At 40.5% G+C, this 16,856-nt stretch overlaps 1 pseudogene across 1 annotated transcript; it reads right to left on the bottom strand.

Moving 5' to 3' along the window:
* Positions 1-920: 920 nt before the first annotated feature.
* LOC117267268 (alcohol dehydrogenase 1-like) lies at positions 921-11,770 on the bottom strand (annotated as a pseudogene). The gene is made up of 9 exons (XR_013493429.1): positions 11,729-11,770; positions 10,455-10,556; positions 6,860-6,997; positions 6,157-6,244; positions 5,685-5,904; positions 2,488-2,748; positions 2,235-2,367; positions 1,202-1,340; positions 921-1,095 (listed from the first exon to the last, which is right to left on the bottom strand). The product of XR_013493429.1 is annotated as an alcohol dehydrogenase 1-like (transcript).
* Between the last annotated feature and the right edge of the window lie 5,086 nt (positions 11,771-16,856).

A 16,856-nucleotide genomic window follows, 5' to 3' on the forward strand; every position in this document is an offset into this window, starting at 1 on the left:
AAATAATATAGTAATAAACTATGCTTATGACCCTGCTCTGTTACACTCAGTAATAGACAAAAGGCAATGCCATAGCAACCATATGCCTTAATTTTACCTGCTGTTGGATATAGATATAAATGCTCATTCTTTAAACTATCTGGCCTCATCTTGAAAACGTTTAACAATAGGGGGTACTACATAATACACAAAATCGCAGACTGGGGGTCCTGAATATTGTATTGAAAAAAAGTTACATACCATTAAATAACAGCTGCAGGCAAATTTTACCCGTTAGCATTGTTTGACATTAACCAGCAGTGTTAACAGTGATAAATTAGGGGGTGCCATCATGAGATCAAACAAAAACAGTTTGGGTTTGGGTTTTTTCCTCAAAGGAGAACACAGGGCAAATCATTTACAGAGCATATAGTTTTGCTGCAGCAGATAAAAAAATAAATTAATTAAAAAATGCAATTTAATGGCTGTTGGACTTATATTGGAATAATTTCAACACGCCCATTAAGTGATGCAAACATTGATAAATCTAAGTTGGTGTGAGTAAAACTGATCAAAAATTGTTTTACTGACAAGTTTTGTCACAATAAACACAATGCAATAAAGAATTTCTTCACATGCTTAAGGCATGTAGACAATGTCGTGTGACCTGATGAACTGAAGAATGCCGCAGCAAGTGCCATTTAACAGGATACATGTAACATAAAACAGTTCTCAGTAGCTTGCATAGTAACATCCAGTAGTAGCCACCTTGACTTTCTGACTCTTTATACACGGTCTCAACTAGTACCTGCTTTGACAGTGCCAACTAGTGGTCTGAAGCAGCAGATATATATATCGTAAATAACAGGCCACAACAGATACCCTAAACTCCATTCCAGCGACATACAACGCAACACCAGGACAAAAAAAAGAGGCCACTCCGATGTTTAGACCATTTATTTTGCTCTATAAATACGCTGACATGTTAAGCTTTTGCTTACATCAACACTGCAGATGATTCTGATACTCTTCACGTAATCCACTGAATAGTGTTGAGTGTCACTGAAAGCAGCACAGTGGTTTTACGTTTGAGAGACATTCAGGACAGTCCGGATGCTGTAAAACAAAAATAAAAGAGAAACGAGCAGACCTGCACCTATTAATTTATCTGTGTTGTTGCTGAGTTATAAATTGAGAAGAATGTGTAGGACTGTAAACCTACCATTTGCCGTGCTTCATCAGTTCAATGGCATCATTGACCTGGTCCAGAGTCATGTTGTGAGTGATGAACTCATCCAGCTTCACCTTCTTGTCCAGGTAGGCTTTAACCATCTGAGGCACACCATGCTTACCTTTAAAGCCTAAGCCACAAAATCACATGATAAGAGCATGGCATCTTAGCTAGAGTACAACTAGTGAGATGATTGACCCTTTGCTAAGTCCCACCCCCCAATCATAGCGTGGCATCGGCCAGCTCTGACAAGGGCTAGACAACTTATTTTCAGGCTAGTTTTGTGGATTTTAAAATAAACATTGTGCCTGGGGCACGTGTATATATGACAATTATTACCTGGAGAGGTTGAAAGGAGATACACATTTCCTCCCCATTCCAAAACCAAAATCAAACCCTTAAAGGTGTAGCGTTAGTCAGCTGGCTAGCTACTGAAGTTATAGCCCACTGAATGTACAGGCTGCTTTTGCTTTTAAATGATTATAACACTGAATAAAGACCTATCCTGCTTTACAGGAACCAATGAAGGTAAACAGGTAAACTTAAATTGCTTATTTTCAACCAGCTGTGTGTCATTGCAGTGTGTGCAAACGAACATTGTTTGGCTGTCCCCAGAGCTTGTCCGACCGATGGACTGGGTGCTGGTGGCATGGGAGAAGCCAAACTTTATTCATCTGCACACACTGAAATGACACACAGCTGGTTGAAAATAAGCCAAATTTTCCTTTATATTTATTGTTTTGTAGCTGAGTGACTTTGACATCCTGGATATATCCTTCAAACACATTATGTAGACCCTTTAGTCTGCTTCTCTCTGAAACTGTTTTTTTGTATTTCCAGAAATTTGATATTTCCTCAGGGGGGTGCAGCTAGTTACAGTGTGGGCTTCATGTAAGCTCCGACAACTTGACGGACCCTCACAAAGGGGCTGGGCTTAGTAAAGGGCCATTGCAGAGAACAAGCCCACAGCAATTTGGTTACCAGAGATTTCTAAGTCAGTGGTGATGGTTATATTTGGGCTCACCTCCAAACAAGGTGCCCTTCCATGTACGTCCAGCGATGAGCTGAATGGGTCGGGTAGCTACTTCGTGCATGTCTGTCCAGCCAACCAGAACGCTGACACCCCAACCTTTCACACAAGACTCCAAGGCACTGCGCTAGATGAAGAAACAGCAAAAACAGCACACTTCTTGGGGGAAAAAAAAATCGTACCTATCTTGAGTCTTCTTGAGCCAATTTGTATCAAATCTTTATGCAAACCTCTCTATCTGCCTCACCATGACTCCCACATTTCCAACACATTCCAGAGAGTAGTCCACTCCTCTGTCAGTCATCTCAGACAGCACTTGACTGATGGGTTTACTGTGATCCTTGGGGTTGACGAAGTCAGTCGCGCCGAACACCTTGGCCTTCTCAGACTTCTCTGGATTGATGTCAACAGCAATGATCCTCTTGGCTCCTGCAGCCTTGCAGCCCATGACTGCAGCCAAACCCACAGCTCCCAGGCCGAACACAGCACATGTTGAGCCCGGTTCCACCTAAAGTGCAACAGGCTTTTGTCAACATGGCTCTTTAGACTAATGCTCCATACAGTAATTCACTTACAAAGACCACATTAATTAAGATATAGATTTAGACTAGTTTATTGCATATGATGGATTGAGGGTCCAAATGAAGGGATAGAGGGATGAGGGTTGAGGGATAAAGGTCATGGGATGAGGGGAAGAATCAGGGTCATGACCAGATGCATGGAAGAGTATGACTGCAGTCCCCTGTCAGCTGAGGGTGGGATGGAAGGGGTGAACAGGGGTAGATGAAACTGTAAGGTCCGGTTTATACGACATGAAAATGGTAAACTTTAGTTGCCTTTTGGCTGATCGTTTACACGACAGCGGTGTTTTGGGTGCCTGAAAACGCAACAGTGTTTTGGGTGCCTGAAAACGGGTTCCAGAGTGCAATTTTTTGGAAACAGCACCATCTCCGTTGTCATGTAAACTTGCAATATGCAGTTCCTCTGAAAACGGAGACTTTTCGCACATGCACATTACGCTTCCAGTCACTAGACATGCGCGTGAAAGTCAACCATCATGGTTTTGGTCATTTTTGCGGATCCGTGTGCATGGTGATTGTTATCAAAACATTGTCATCTAAACACGGTGACAAACAACTTTTTTCAAAACGAAAATGAGAAATGATTCTATTTTCAGTGGATCGTTTTCGTGTAAACATGGCCTAATGCAGATAGAGCCCCCAATAAAAACTTCACAAGGAAAGGTGGTCAAGGGTGTTTCTGATGCTGTTTAGATCATAGCAGATGTAAGTGCTGTACGCTGGGAAGACCAGTGGTCAAGGAGGTCTGGGATTCCTTGCCTTAAAGCAATGGAAGCAGCTAATAAGGAAGGAATGCCCCAAAGGGAATATTTTGGATCTGGATAAGATTTGGTGATAGGGGTGGTGAAACCAGAGACCAATTGGCCTATCTCAGAGACAAACAGAAGGTCTTGAGGAGAAGCTTGGCTGACTAGTCTTGAGTTTAAGTAGTCTCAGGTGGGTTCATATGGATGTAGGTATGACCCTAACCGAAGAGGAATATGGGGTTGAGATTGACCTGGCTGGTTGGTCTTGCTACTTTTGAGTTTGTATATGGGGTCGGATGAATGAAAGGAAATGACGTGGTGTGTTGAGATGAGTGGAAGCAGCAGCTGTGAACTCTTAACAGCACAGAAAGCTAAGGAATTTATAGACTGTCTATAAATGGAGACAGAAAGCCTGTGGAGAGTTCAGCTGCAACAGACAAGCAGGTCTAAAGTGAAGGGCGAATGTTTTAACATAGGATGCTGTTCAGCCTTGTGGAGGCCTTTAATCAACATGCTGATTTGTGAGTGGGACAGGGGTGGACACAGTGCCCCTGAGGACAGCTTCATGAGGAAGTGAACGTAAGGCTGGGGGTAGCATGGAAGACTTTGAAGCAGTTCCATCCGGTCATATATGAAGATAGGGAACCCTGCTGTAGAGAATGGTGTCTTTCAAAGCAGTGACTAACAGTTCCAGCTGTGGGGCAAAAATTAAAGATGGTGGGAAAAAAAATGTCGGGCCTGAAGTTGGAAGAGGGTCAAAGGCTGGAACCAATTGTCTGAATTTCTAGAATGAAAAACGAGAAAGTGAGTCGGTAATTGAGTTTTTATGACCTGCAATGTGGGAGGTCTGGATAATGAATTGATGTTGGGCCAAAACCAAGGTGAGCCTTTGCAAGAACTGCATGATGTCTGGACAAGCCGACCGTTCCTTGTTAATGATGTTAACAATACTGTTGTTGGAGTAGATGGCGATGGATGTCTTTGACCATTTGTGCCAAAGAAAGGCTGCAAGCTGGACAGACACATTTCGCAGATGGTGGAGGAAGAAGTAAGGGATGAGAATTCGGGCGGCCATTCAGTTGAGAAACACCTGCTGCCCAAGTAGCCACCAAAGCCGATGGAAAGGGCTGTGTCTGTAAACAACTAGATGTCTTTGGGCCTGGTGACATCGTCATCATAAAAGAAAGAGAAGAAGATGGGATAGGAAAAGTAGAAGCAAAAGGAGAAGAAAGGATGCTAAGAAGGAGGGATGCATGTGCTTGAGTTGTTTGTGAAGCTTGCGAGAAAATTGGGAAAGAAGACAGCTCTGAAACAGTGGGAGCTTGTGTAGTATTTAATACCACATGGCCCTCAGAGAAGGCTAATGTGTATGGCCGGGCTTCTTTGGCTGGGGGATGTGCCATGACATCATCAGCATAGAGGTGGAAGAAGTGGTCTGGAAGCTTGGAGAGTGGTTTTCTGCCGGGAGTTTGTGAGCACTTTGAAAGGTTTTGTATTCCTGTCTTAGGGACACTTGAAGTAATGGCGTGGTGAATACGGCTCGCGGTGGTGTCACCTGTTGTTCAAGCTCTTGGATTGCAAGTAGGTTGGCAAGAGGTGTCTGGAGGGGACAATGTCCCTCGGACACCAAAGACAGGACCTTCCCCTGAAGCTGCTGCTGAGGCTACAACATTGGAGTTGTCGACCAACCAAAGTTGCTGACAACATTGAATGGAAGGAGATGGAGAGAGAGAGACTTATGGACCTAGGGAGTTTGGGGAACTTCTTCAAACAAATCACTATCAGAAGGGGTGAGAAGGAGCTCCTGGTCCATGGCTTATTGTAAGCAAATGTCTGTACTGTCTGTCATGGGTCATATGATAACTGAGTCAAAGGAGAAGAGAATGGATCAGGTGTACTTAAATACTTTTGTGTGGAAATGTGATGTGTTTGAGGTGTGGTCATTGTTCCTGAACTTAGTTATAAAATGTCATTAATCAATGAAAAGGTTTTATGTCCTACAATGAGTGCGTACTCTTTCAGAAGCTGAGAATTTTAATTTTAAACAAAATGTCTCATTCCATTGTTTTAATCCAAAATAATGATGTAGGTGATCTGCAACAATCAAACATACACACCTTAGCAGTGTTAACTGCTGCTCCATATCCTGTGTAGATCCCACAGCCAAGCAGACAGACTTTGTCCAGAGGAGCAGCGGGGTCGATCTTTGCCAGAGCTGTCTGGTTAACCACAGTGTACTCAGAGAAGGTACTGGTTCCCGTAAACTGTAGCACCTTCTTCCCTTTACAGCTTAAGCTGGACTCTGAAGGTGACATTGCATTGAGACGATCAGTGGACCTGGAAAATATGTTTTTTGATGTAAATAATCCGTAAGCAATCCAAAACAACATTTGATTGCTGGTCCTGTCCTATTAGAGGCTCCACTGAATATTGCAATATGCTTAAAATTAAAACAAACAACCATCTGAACTATCTGTCCTGTGGTATTGCCAAACAGCACCTAAAGTCGCTATCTTGACAGAGACATGTTGAATAAAATGTGTCTGGCAGACAAAATGGAGTTGATGGCAGGAGATAAGTTGAGCTTACCATCCTTTCTCACACTGGTTGGTCTTTGGACTCTTGCAAAAGCGACATTCTCCACACTGGGAGAGGAACATAGGAATCACCTTGTCTCCTGAAAATTTAAAAACAATGTTGCCATGTGAAAGTCAAGTCAAGGTTATAAGAATATTCGCTGAATGGCACTGATAGATCTCAGTTTATATACCTTGTACACCTCAACAGTAGTGATGGCCGAATGAAGCCTCATGAATCATTTTCTTTATTTTCTGAGCCCACTAGATGATGCTTTTTCTTCAACAAAAGGTTTAAAACACACTAGAGTTCCATTCTTTTAGCCTCTCTCTTTAAACCAAGAGCACCATCTAGTGGGCTCAGAAAATAAAGAAAATGCTTCATGAGGCTTCATTCTGCCATCACTACTCACCAGTACCTGTAGTACTCTTAATATACGACGACTTGTTAGTAGATTCTTTAGAGGTTTTCTCACCAGGGCTGTCGCTTTTTTAAAAAAGTGAAAAGGTATGAATTTTGAATGAAAGCGACAGCCATTTTTGTCACTATTTCCGAACTTTGGACATAACCAGGCAAACTGTTTCCCGACTTTACGCTGAGCTTAGCTGGGCTAAACACACCCCAGCTCCGTACTCAACAATCAACCATGAGACATATCAATCATAAAGAAAGCAAATAATCTATATTTCAGAATGTTAAACCATTCTAAACTGACCTGGCTGAAATTCAGTGACTCCAGGCCCGACACTCTCCACAATGCCAGCTGCCTCGTGGCCAAGGACTACTGGCCGTCTTCATGCATATTCTCCAAAAGGTGGTAAAGGTCTGAATGGCACACCGAAGTTGCCACAATCTGCACCAAAAACAAAAAACACTCAAGCCTAGTCCATATGTACACGAATACTTCTGAAAACAAGGTTTTTCCTTCCTAAAAAAAAAAAATAAATAAAAACACAATTGAAGCACCATAAAGAGCATACCAAATCAACAGGCAGTGATATAAACCAAGCATGCGATAAAGAACAAGATGTTGGCCAGTCAGAAGTCTAAAAAAAAGCTGTTGCCTAAAGTCTACCTAGTGCAGTAACCGCAGTGCACTCTGATGCCTCTGTTCCTCAATATCCTCCTGAGACCCTGCGTCCTCCTATGAGGACATCACATTTTTGATTTCCTGCACCTTTTACATCATTCTGCTTAAAGGGATAGTTCGACATTTTGGCAAATTCGCCTATTGCCGTAATCCCTATAGTCATATGAGTAGGTACATTACCTTTAATTGTCAGTGCCTGCTGTTTTTAGATCGGTGGGACAGAGCTGGCCGCTGAAATGGAGGTGAACAATACAGCCCCCTCTCTCCCTCAAAACTAATCAAATACACCATCAAATGACAAAACGCTCTAGTGGAAAACACATGGCTTGCGCATTCCCCACGCTATGAAATAATAATGTATAATTAAGTAACATTACGACACATGAAGCAAATACTCGGAACTACTTTCTTGAGTAAACCACTGGGCGGAGTGACACAGTACGCAGCTGAGACAGTGTTGTTGTTATTGCTTGTAGCCTTTTGCGGTATCATCAGCTGGACACACCAGAAGGTTTGAGGAAAGTTTACAAGTGTTTTTGTAGATCATGGTTTACACATGCATTGTAAAAGGTTGTGGTAACAAGCTTAAGACATGGAGCAAAGTAAAGTTTTACGTAGTTCCAACCAGTAATACGGACAGGATGAAACAATGGCTATTTGTGCTGGACATTGACCCCAACATGCCTGTGGAAATGGTCCGGAAAATGTTTGTGTGCTCCTGCCATTTTTTTGCCCGAGGACTACACTGAAAGGATGGAGCGAGCGCAGAAGCTCAGGAATGGTTCAAATACTTTTCTTGAAAGATACTGTCATACCATCTGTCGGTATCACAAAACGAGCAGACGTGGTAAGTGATCGTTGTGTATTTTGCTCAGCAATCTCTCTGCTGTAACGTTACCTCCATGTTGAGTAACATTAGCCTACAACCCAAGCATGGTAAATAAGGCTAAAATGCAAATGTTGTGGTTATGTTATGGATAAGTGCTTGCCCAGAGCATATAGTGAAGTGACTGGCATTACTTCTCATTGCTGGGAATAAACAGACTGCTAGGGAACATTTTATGTTGTTGTTCCCTCAGGAGTTGTGGTGATTTATGAGTGTGGAGTTAGCATGTTCTCCCCGTGTTCCGGTGATTATTTTGAGGCGTAGGCTACTCTCGTCCCATCCCACCATCAACATATGTATGTATAACATACAGTCACTGGCCACTTTGTGTACACCTGTGTAATCTAATGCAATCCAGTAGAACGACTATACCATGATTTTCCCCCCGAAGCTTAGAAATTTTCGGTTATTGTTGACATTGTCTAGAAAGTGATGATTCTACTTTGTTTGTTATTGAGGTCATAGTGAATGGTGGTGGTGTGTACGGGGGTGGCCTCCTAATTTTATCTAATTGAGGGGGACAAAATATTAGGAATACTTTTCAATATACTGCACTCCAGTACACCAACATCACCCACTACAACCTCAATAATAAAGTAGAATAATCACCTTTCTGACAAAAACTGAAAATGTAAAAGCTTTGTAAACGTAGAATGTGTGGCAGAGCTGTTGTATTGGATTGTATTACATTGCACAGGTGTACCTAATAAAGTGGCCATTAAGCCCCACATTTACACCACCAATCCATGCCGCTCTGGGTCTCCCCTCAGCCCCTGGTTGCTCGGCAGCCTCAGCCTCTCTTCTTGCTCTCTCTTCTTCCAAAACCTGTAACTCTTCCTCTGTATATTCTGGCGTCTTCTCAACAAACTTGTTGTTTTGATGATGGGAGTAACTGCACTAAACATACGCTGTTTGAAATCACTCCGCCCAGCAAGTACTGTATATCTGGAATGTAGTTCTGGCTCTGCATTTGGCTTCAAAACAACTCTGTCTTGTAGTATTACATTATTATTTCATAGCGTGGTGAATGTGTAAGCTACAAGCTGTCCACTAGAGCATTTTGGAGTCATTTGATGGTGTATTTGATTAGTTTTGAGGGAGAGAGGGGGCTGTACCGTTCACCTCCATTTTGTGCGCTGAGCAGCAGGCAGTTCTGCCCCACCGATCTCAGAACAACAGGCACTGATAATTAAAGGTAATGTACCTACCCATATGACTGTAGGGATTACGGCAATAGGCAAATTTCCCAAAATGTCGAACTATCCCTTTAACTTAGACCTGTTGTCCTTGTTTATAGACAGTTTTTGGCCCATCTAGTGGTAGTAAGAGCAAAATACACTTATCCATGTCAGAACAAGATGGCAGCCATCTCTGCCAAGTCATTCTGCAGCCGATCCCAACACAAAAGTGGACAAAACCTGATCAGATGTTCTGGTTGAAACTTTTTTTTTTTTAAGATATTTTTATGGGCATTTTTTGCCTTTTTAATTGATAGGATAATGAAGTGTGAAGGGGGGAGGGAGGGAGAGACATGCAGCAAAAGGCCACGGGCTGGAGTTGAACCCGGGCCGCTGCGGCAACAGCCTGGTACATGGGGCGCCTGCTCTACCACTAAGCCACCGACACCCCCTGGTTGAAACTTTTTATTTATGATTATAATGTCTGTAGTTTAATATGGCACAGAATTTGACCAATTTCAGCAAAAGTAACAAGAGTAACAACACTCTTTATTAGGAAGAACTCGTTTGAAGACATTGGGAATTTATCATCAGCTTGTTGAAGGACATTGGGACTGATCCCAAATAGCTGGGAGAAATTAAAAATACATACCAGACAAAAGTTCAGGTCTCGGGAGTATATAGTGGAAGAGTAACTGTATATTTATGTATAAACATGTAATAAATGTTAGCAAGGTTAGAGCCAGCACTATTTTGTCCATGTCCGCCAAATTGCACAAAAAAGAAAAAAGTCGGCTCATTTGTGACGCCTCACAGCGGAGGTAATGGCGCATGCTCTGACATTACAAGCAAATTCTGTGTTTTTGCATCTGTTTTCACGCAGATTTCACGACATAACATCAACACTGAAAACAGAGTTTTTAAAAAAACTTCACCCTGGATGGAGTTTCACAAAAGATCTATTTTCAGTGACCTAAAACAGACGAGGCCAAAGACAAATAAAGAGACAGGCTTATGAGAGGTCACTCCTAGTGGGTCCAGCAGCACTAGCAACACTTCGAAATCCATTGACACTTTAATTTGGTGTTAATATGAATCATATCACTAAATGGACCTCACACTGTGTATGTGTGCTCTTATTGTGGACATCTCTCACCTTGATGCGGATCTCGTTGGCCTTTGGTGGAGCTACCTCTATTTCCTCAATAACCAAAGGCTTTTTGGGCTCCCAGGCCACTGCTGCCTTGCACTTGATGACCTACAGGCGGTGACACCACATGAAATTACCCAACAAATACTACTGGGGACTGTTAAACAATATCAGGAAGACTTAAAAGAAAAAAAAAAAAAGAGCTGCGACTCCTTGTTGAACTGTGAACACTTAATATTCCAACCCACTGGTCTTAGTGAGAATAAGTAAAGCAAGGTGTTTTCAGTTTTTCACATTTACTGTAAAAGCAACATGCTACATTAGCAATAAGAAGACTATAATGTTACAGTGCCCTGTGCTGTAATTCAGTGCAAACACTGCCGCTCCTCGTAAAAACATACAAGCAAAAAAGGCACCAGTATAAAGTCCACATGATTTATTTGATTAACGTGAGTTTTATAAATCTAAAGCTCCTACAGTCTTGTTAGCAGTCCTTTCAGCTCCTACCCAAAACTGAGCATGAAGTTGGACAAAGTTAATGAATGTAGGGTCAGCAAATAAACCACTGAGTAATATCAGTTGTATCAGATTTTTATAAATCAAGCGGTTTTCCATGAATTCCTAAGCATTTCTTGGAATGTTTTTTTCACTCTTTTAATCTGGCTGACTATCCCCACAGCCTTGCCAATATAAACAGTAACACAAATTTGACTGGATAGTTTCAAACTGTGTGCCAAGTCAAAGCAGGACATGAGATACTTCTCTGGGGCAGAGAGGAGACAGAGATATGAAGTAAAAGATAGAAGGACAGGGTATTTTAAGGTAAAGCTACCCTATGATTTAGCTATTACATAACAATTTCAAATTATTCAAATTTTTTCAAATTCTATTGCAGTAAAATGAAGATTTTTTAACTTTGTTAAGGTGAAATACTTCATGTGCGTGCATCTGTGTCAGTATCTCTATCTGTAGCCAGATACACAGCAAAGTACAGCACAGAAGAGCACTGATATGCTCATTTTTTGCTTTTACCACCAGCTCCGCAAAGTTAAAGTTCCAATTAATCATAAATTGCCCTCTGCAGAATAGCCACCTGGTGGTAAAACATATTAATAAATGCTCATTTAGACCTACAAGCAATGTTGATTGGCTAATTTAGATGTAATAGTCTGACTTACCTTTATTATAAGGCTAAAATATGTTTTGTGGCTCCAGACAGAGTTTGATTTTATTATTATTTTTTGTCAAAAGTGACTCTTTTGATAGTAAAAGTTGCTGACCCTGGCTCCAAGAGGCTTTTTTAAAGTCTTGTGATGTTGCATGTGACCCCAATTTTGGTACACCTAAGTGAAACGTACTACAGGAGCTACTTCATGGACATTTTTGAGGTCGTGCTACTGAGCCATTTTGTCACAGCTGAGCCTGAGACCTGTATAGAATCAAATACTTCACCAGTTTTGATGTGAGTGCAAAGTTACTTTATACTTTTAAAATAAGATAATAAAGATAAAAGACTGTAAATCTCTTATCTATACTGTATCTTTATTATCCTATAAAGCACATGGAATTGTCCTGTTGTTTGAAAATGTGCTATACATATAAAACTGCCTTGCGTTGCCACACAGCCTGAAAGTAATGTTTGGGATGAGTTGGGTGTTCTGTTTGAGTTCTTAATCTGTTCCTGTGTGGGGGCTGTATTTATTAAGCCTCTCGGGTTACGACTAATCAGTGATCATGACCAGGTCCCCTTCACTATCTAATCACTGAGTCAGAAAGGCAAAAGCTATCATATTCTGAAATACTTGCTAAGTGCGTGTTCAAAGTTCAGTGTTATTGTCTTCTTGTTAAAGGTGAGGACAGTGAGGTCATTGGGGACTCTTGACTGTAAATCCTTGATTTTTCAGTGCCACCCATTGTCGCATGTTATTCATAATCAGGCCTCCCATGAATAAAACCCCTCAGTTACAGTATTAACAAATTATGTTGTTATATTTATTGTATTAATGTCATTGCCAAACTTGTCTCAGAAACCCAACTAGACTGTTCAGGCTCATTTATACTCCCTTTACATATGAAAATGCCATCACTGCTCATATTCTTCCATGGACCCTTTATGATGACAGAGATACTGTACTCTCTCTATTTCATTACTTTCAAATGCATTAAAAAGTCAAAAACTAGTATTCAGTGTGAGTGTTATGTAAGCTATGGTGATTGTGAGTTTTTAACAGTTGTGTCTGGTATAAGGCAACCACTTGTTAGCTTTGCATAAATTTAGGATCTGTTAATGTTCAGTTTTTGATGGGAAACCTAATTATTGTAACACCCTATCAGTAACAACACTTCACTTCAGTAAGGACATGCATTAAAGGTAACATTAATGCCAATACATCATTTTGAGCTGGAACAGTAACTGTGAAAATGAATATCATTTTAATAAAAGAAAGCCAGTAATTAAATGGAGTAGAAACAAATGTTTTGGAAGACAGAAAGCACATTGCAGTGCCGCCAAGGCAGGGAGAGCAGGTGACATGGAGGTGAAAGATGGAACAGGAACAAATATTGATGTTTAACATCCAATAATGACATCATAACAGTCTCATCCTAATGTTCAGACTCCTGTTGGCCTCCATACTTGTATCAGCATCAGGGTTGGAAATTAACTCTTTGGCCACCTGCCACTGCTGGATCCTAAAATCTACCAGCCACTGACTCGGTTACCATTGTGGCAAATTAACCACCACTTGCATATTTTACCACTGTCTGGCTGGGGGCTTGTGATCATTTTCAACCCTGATCAACATTCTTTCTAGTCACTAGTTTATTATTATTTGACATTATTTTTTTAAAAAAATAGATAAATAAATTAAAAGTTCATCTCATGTCTTGGTGAATTTTTAATATTTTAGAATGGAAATGAGATTTTAAATTTTAATTTTTGTGAGGGACAGACCCCCAGACCTCCCTGGCAGATTTGGTCCCCCACAATGGTGACTCTGGCTACAGCCTTGGATCTCAGTCGTGTTAACAAACAGGTCAACTGAACTGATGAAGTTATTTGCTTAATGTCCAGAAACGTTTTACAGCTGAATACAGAAGACTGAGATACTCGAAATTGGTCCTAAAAGTCAGAGACCAAAAAATGATTTACACTGTCTCTGGTATACATTGAGTATGTCAGAAACCTTGGCAATATTTTGGATACTGATCTCAATGTTAAAAAAAAATCACACAACCAATATCACAAGAACAGCATTTTACCACTTTAAAAATATATCAAAACTTAAAGCGTTCATACTTCAAACTGACCCTTAGAAACTGGTTATGTGTTTATCTCAAGCAGGTTAGACTCCTGTAATGCTCTATTTGCAGGATTATCCAAACAATCAGTCAAACAGCTCCAACTCATTCAAAATGCTGGAGCCAGAATCCTTACACATGCATGAAAATCTGAACATATTACATGTGTGTGTGTGTGTGTGTGTGTGTGTCTGTGTGTCTGTGTGTCTGTGTATGTTTTTGTGTTCTCGCTTTGATTAGGTTGATGTTGGTGACTCATGCTCATACTGTCCTATGCTTATGCTGCCTTTGTTCTCATATTTTCTTTATGTTGTCTTTCAATGAGAAACACTAGTGTTTAATGTTTACATGTAGTGAAATGTGCTATATAAATAAAATTACAATTGCTATTTCAATTTTTAATAATAATAATGATAAAAAAAATCTCACATGTTCTAAAAGATGGAAATGAAGAAAATATCTACCAGCTCTGTCAGACTTGACCAAATACAAATACTGATGTCATGCCCAATTAACCACTGGAAGAATGTCTTACACTGCATCTTCAAATACTACTCAGTGGGATATTTTGTCTGTCCAGTATGGGGGCCTTGAATGACAAGGTGTGCTGATGTCTGTAATGGATTGACAGCAACACCATAGGGTTTGTTTCTGTTCAATGCCACACACTTCCTGTTGTTGTGATGTGTATTGTGTTCAGAAAGTTAACTGCATGCTTCGGTGTCAGAAAAATCATTCTATTCATTCATTCCATTATGCATAAAGGTAAATAAAGCTCCTTTCTTCATTTCCACTGAGTGATAGCCAATGAACACGTGGGGTTCAGCCTGTAAGAGCCAATGTAAGAGCCAATAAGAAAATATCTAGCTCTTACAGGCAGTATATTGTAAATAAGATCTTCGGTATTCCTATAAACTAATGCAAAACCATGGGATGCATCAAAATTTTATTTTGTGCTGTTGATTTTCTTTTCTTTCTTTTTTTTTACTAAAGAGAGAGCACAGGACAGGTAATTAAGAGAGCAGATATGTATGCTGTAGCAGGAAAAAAGCAATTTGAGTACAGTTGGACTTACATATAGGAAATATAATTTCAACACTGCCTGTCAATTTATAGTAGTTGACATTGATATGACTAAGCTGGTCTGAGTAACTTTGACCTTAAACTGTTAGAGTGACAAGAGCACTTTTGTTACTGTTTGGATTGCTGGACTGTGTAAACTGACATTTCCTCCTTTTGTTCATCAGACAAAGCGCAGCCAAATGAACTAATTTTCCCACAGACCTTTGCTTTTTCACATTTTTGTGTGAAAAGCTGCCTAGAAGTTGTTCTTCAGTCACAGCTGGTCACTGTGGTATGTGACCCTGCAATGCCACCACGCCAAAAAAGAATCTTTCTCCTATTCTGTCTCTTTCTCCTAGGATTTCCTCAGAGGAGAATCATGAGTGCTAGAAAAGCTGCCTCACCTTTCCTCCATTTCTTCTCACCTTGTTGCATGAAGCTGCGCCTCACCTGGGAAGCAAATAAGATCAGGTGGCAGCAGCAGGAGGCACTGACAAAAAGCTGTTGGATAGTTTCCAACAGCCTTCAGTCTGTGGAGGAAGTCACAGAAACACTCACATCCTGCTAGATCCGATTCCAATTTATTCAAATGTTATCAGACCCATACATCAGGGGTTTTTTTTCAGTTCAGTTTTTCTATTTATTTCTCTGTTTTAATTGTAACAGAGTAGCCTATTAAAATGCTTGTCAATCTGTCAATCTAAATTGAAAACATTAATAGTCAAACACAGATGAAAGAAATAAAAGACGATAGCTTGTTTTTTAGATCAGTCTGAGTCAGGGCTTCACATCTGTACAGATATTATTTTAGAAATCCTCACATCCCACTTACCACAAGTCTTTGTGTTGCTAAATACTTCAATAAATAAAACAATCCAATGTTACATAGGTATAGTTTATGATCTGTGATGTCAATGTATTTAGCCTCTCTGACTACTAAACATCACTATCAGCCACACAATGTATTTTGTTACCAGAATAAATACTGCAGCTGCCTCAATCTTGTGAGATTATCGTCCACTTGTGCATGATGTCAGAGCAAGTCGGGATGAAGTTGGACACAGGTCTAACTGGAATGCATTGTGTGGTGATTGGTGGTGATCAATTCTGCGCAGGCCTAGCTCATCTTGAAGGAGTCTAAGAGCTCTCTGAACTTGGCCTGCTCAAACAGCCATACTCAACTCTTCTAATGACAGCAGACAAGTTAGCATCTTCAGCAGACACAAAGTTTGCAAGCAAACCTTCCATAGCATTAGTGCAACAGTACAGCTAAGCACGACTGTTAACTTTTGTCAGTGTATGTTACATATTGATTTGTTTTCCAGTGAGTTTTATTGTTGTGATCTCTTTGTAGTCAGGCTATTGGGTAATTGGCTTTTCCTGAGCTATTGTATTGTTAGATAGTTTATGCTTTACACAGACAAAGTCTTACATGCAACTAAACGTCCTTTTATTAACCTGGCACCTTTATACAACACAGATCACACACATATACTCACATGATTTGACTCTCGAACATAACTACAGTTAGAAAGGAAACTCAAAGTACCCGCTTTGCACCTGTCCATTGTTCTATTGGTCTAACCAGCCACATACAGTCAGACAGAACCTCTTTCAGCCAGAGTGGCCATCTATGATATGGCCATCTTCTTGATAGTTAGCCATTTTTTCTTGGTGAGTTCACACTCACACCTACACACATCTTTGTCTATGTCCTTTACACACACACACATAAGCACACATCCTTTGTCTCTTAAACCCTATTCGGACGGGATTATTTTTACATAGGGACGTAGGGTAAAGTAATAATTACCAGAGATTTTAGTCCCGTCCGAAAGTGCCATGTCAGTAATCATTACCGCACGATGTCAGTAAAGATTACCGCGACTTTTACCTTCTGTAAAAGGGTCCAGGACAATTACCTCAGGTAATACTAATCCTGTGCGAATAGACCAGCAGTAAATATGTGTGTTAGGGCTGTCAAAAAAAAAAAAAAAATCAAAGTTAGAAATATATTCGAATATATATATATTTTTTATAAGTTCG

Source organism: Epinephelus lanceolatus, chromosome 15 (genome assembly GCF_041903045.1).
Source record: "Epinephelus lanceolatus isolate andai-2023 chromosome 15, ASM4190304v1, whole genome shotgun sequence".
Lineage (NCBI taxonomy): Eukaryota > Metazoa > Chordata > Actinopteri > Perciformes > Serranidae > Epinephelus > Epinephelus lanceolatus.